This window comes from Capra hircus, chromosome 27 (genome assembly GCF_001704415.2).
Source record: "Capra hircus breed San Clemente chromosome 27, ASM170441v1, whole genome shotgun sequence".
Classification (NCBI taxonomy): Eukaryota; Metazoa; Chordata; class Mammalia; order Artiodactyla; family Bovidae; genus Capra; species Capra hircus.
In genome coordinates this window covers 18,610,201-18,614,172 of record NC_030834.1, presented here as the reverse complement: position 1 = coordinate 18,614,172, position 3,972 = coordinate 18,610,201, and the positions used below count along the sequence as shown (strand labels likewise).

At 40.8% G+C, this 3,972-nt stretch overlaps 1 pseudogene; it reads left to right on the top strand.

The window, feature by feature from the left end:
* On the top strand, window positions 2,785-3,307 carry LOC102175829 (annotated as a pseudogene).

Below are 3,972 nucleotides of genomic sequence, written 5' to 3'. Positions count from 1 at the left end.
CAGGGATTAGACAAAGAAGCCTGAACAAAGTTTAAAAAAAATCTTTTCTCACTACAATTTACCTGGAAAGGAACTCTTCTTGCCATATTCCTACCTGCCCACTATAAGAACTACACACACTAACAGCTTTTCAATGTAAATGTGTGACTTTAAACTCAAGGTCTGGGTTGTCACGCAATTCTTCACTAAAAAGAATGCATGAGGAGACAGTCTGGGATGCTTTAAGCAGGACTGGCTTGTTTCTATGAGATGGAAATACCATGGGTCACAATGTAAAATTCAGCAAGGAAAAAAAAAACTGGCAGGTAATGTAACAAAAGTTAAACACTAATTATACCTTAGGTTACTGGAAATTTCCTTTTCACAGTCTACTTTTATATTTTATTTTCTAACATATTAAGTTCAGAGGGATAGAGTTAAGAATGTTCTATAGCCTTACATTACATAGAAGGATAAACATACTGATTTAACTTCAGACTTAAGTTACAAATGCATGTTTTAATTTCTAGGCTGTCAGGATAGAGGAATCATTGGTTTGGGGAAGAGTCTCACTCACTGCTTTGTAAACAGTGTGACATCTACTTTTTCAAGGACTGCTGCCATTGTGCTGTGTTAATTCCCCTCTCTCCCAGTCTCCTGAGTAGTGTGTTCTCTTACAGAGTTCTTAACTTTTAACTCATTCTCCATTAAGTCTCATTTAAAATTAGAGAAAGCAAACAAACTTATAATAGAGAAAACGAACAAAAGACAAAAATTGTTTCTTTGTAAAAGCAAAAAAAAAAAAAAAATCTTAAAAATACTTCTGCTAAGGCTGAAGACACGAATTTACTACAATTCTTCTACGTATCCCTGTAAAAAAAATTTTTTCCAGTTAGAAAAAAATGATTGGAAAATTCATGCGGAAGAACAAGTGCCTGAGAATAGCCAATATCCTTAACTGTTATTAAAATTTATTATTATGTTACTGTAAACAAAAAATAAAGTATTGGCTCAGGACATACATAAACAGCAGAATCAGAAGAGAATCCAGAAATAAATCTAAGTATCTATGAAAATTTAGGACTTCTCAGGTGGTGCTAGTGGTAAAGAACCCACCTGCCAATACAAGGAGACATAAGAGACACAGGTTAAATCCCTGGACTGGGAAGATTTGCTGGAGGAGGAAATGGCAACCCACTCCAGTATTTTTGCCATGGACAAGAAGCCTGGCGGGCAACAGTCCATAGGGTCGCAAAGAGTCAGACATGACTTAAGTGATTTAGCACATATGAAAATTTAATACATAAAGGTATCTTGTCAAATTGTTAAGAAAGAGATGGTTTATTTGTTAAATAGTGCCAACACAAATGGTTATTTTTTAAAAAACAAGACTAGATCCCTGAGAACATAATATAAAAAATTCAAGTTGTTATGGTAGAATTAATTATGACACTCGAGCACTACTCGGCATTTCAGGGGAAAGGAAATCTACAATGTTAGAAAGATTATTAACGAAATGAGTGACCATGAACAAATCCAGCTTCAATAATGATTAAAAAATATGCCAAAAGATTAAAAATACAATGGTGAAAGGGACAGAGATGATGGTGGAGCTAAGGGGACTAGGGCACAGATGAAATGGGAGGTATGGGAAAAAAGACTGTGGTTAAAAAGGTTAAGAGTGTGTGCAATTCCAGAACAGTGTCAGCTTCTGGTAATGAGTTCCCAAGTGGGAATGAAACATTACACTGAGGAGGCCAAGCGCAAAAGGATCCAGGCCCATGGAAAGGAAGAGGATGACAACAGAAAACCAGAAGGATACATTCCTTGTGATGTCACAATGAACAAATAGAACACTAAGAGGGAAAATAAGAATACTGGAGGATTTTTACAAGATTTCCAATACATCAGGTTGCACTGATCATTAGAGAGCAAAGGAATATGGTCTATATGATGGGAAGGAAAAGTCTCAGATGAAAGAAATATGTAATGTTAACATACAGATATGTTAAATATATAAGGTTAACACCTAATTTTATACAGATTTTCAATAAATGTCTCTTGAATTGGGGAGAGGGGATTGGAGAGAAAGTCAAACAACACATTGGTTTCATGGGCTGGGAAGCTTGAAACCAAATTTTGTTGAAGGGCAGAGAATGCCTCTAAGTTGCTATCATTAAAAGCCATCTGTTAAATAATCTCTTCTTTCACCTAAAGAAGGTTATGGACCTTTATTTGTCCATTAATATGGGCAAGATTGTACGTGCTAAGTCGCTTCGGTCATGCCCAACTCTTTGCAACCCTATGGACTGTAGCCCCCCAGGCTCTTCTGTCCACAGGTCTCCAGGCAAGAAGACTGGAGTGGACTGCCATGCCCTCTTCCAGGGGATCTTCCCAACCCAGGGACAGAACCCGCGTCTCTTGCACCTCCTGCATTTGCAGACAGGTGCTCTACCACTCACGCCACCGGGGCATGAGCATCTGGCCGAAAATCAGATCATTTCTTCTTAATTAATTCAAAATTCAACATCCACGAAACCATGATTACATGTCACATGTTTCAGTAGCTATTTCTAGAGGTTGTTCAAAAGGTTTAATGTCCTTGGCCAGAGGAGCCCACCAGTGAGAAGAATGTCGCCACAATCGGGGTCAAGCCCAGGAGCAAAGAAGGGGTGTGAAGGCCGGGAGTGTGCCTGAAAGCAAGGCGCACCTGGTCAGAGCCCAGCCCCAGGTCCTACTGGCAACAGAGGCGGCAGTGAGAAGACTTGGCCTCCTTGCCTAGGGTCTGTTTGTTACGACGATCTCATGGTGGCTAGGCAGAAACTTGCTCTAGAAACCACTGACTGGGTAGTTTTGGGGAAGATCATGTCCTGAAAGCAGGCGGCCACGACTAACTCCCTGAAGTCCGGGGGTGGGACTCTCACCTCCAGGCAGACTCCTGTGCCTGAGAAGCCACCTGCCACTGGCTAGGCTTACTATAAGGCCAACGAAGCCAAGGCTGGCTTGGCAGACGACTTTGAGAAGCTTAAAGCCCTGAAGGTTCTGAACCAGAAAATAAATATACTGCCCAGGTGGACACTCAAGAAAAAGAAGATGTGAAAAACTGTGCTGAGTTTTTGTCTCTCTCAGAGACCAGGATAGAAGGACATGAGAAAGAGCTGGAGAAGATGAAGAACACTAATTCCATCTGATCAGACAACCACTGAGGATATGAATGAAGTCTTCCCAGAAACCAAACTAGACAAGAAATATCCCTACTGGCCTCTAAAGCCTATTGCAAATTTATAAGCTTGGGTCTAGGAGAAAGCTCTGGGCCCTGGCCCTTGAATTATAAACTCTGGACATTACAAATAACTATATTCTGGCCAAAAAAAAAAAGGTTTAATGTCAACACCGTGTGAGCACATGTATTTAAAGAAAGCTCGATTTCACTGTAGTAACTTAGAAAGTTCTATTCTTAATTCTCTCTTGAGCTCTTCTTCAACCTGAGGTCTAGCAATGGCGACTTAGAGCTTGGGAGCAGAGCAGGGCATCTGGGGAGCCTGAATGCAGCATGTGCATCATACAGTTGTGTTTAGGTAAACTGCCCCTCAGTCTTATCCACAGAAGGTGTGCTAAGTTGCTCAGACGTATCCAACTCTGTGACCCTGTGCACCGTCGCCCACCAGGCGCCTCTGTCCATGGGATTCCCCAGGGAAGAATGCTGGAGTGGGTTGCCGCGCCCTCCTCCAGGGGATCTTCCCAACCCAGGGCTTAAACCTGTGTCTCTAAATTCTCCTGCATTGGCAAGCAGGTTCTATACCACTAGCACCACACCTGGGAAGGTGGAAGTTATGGAATCAAAAATGTTTTCTATAACATCTCCATCCTCTTCATATAAAGTTAACCCCAAATTGGAAATAAAACAGCAAAGGAAGTTCAAAAATAGTTTTATTTTGCTTTTAATTTTCTTAAAAATGGCCATTAGGACTATCTTCTCATTTCTTTCCACTC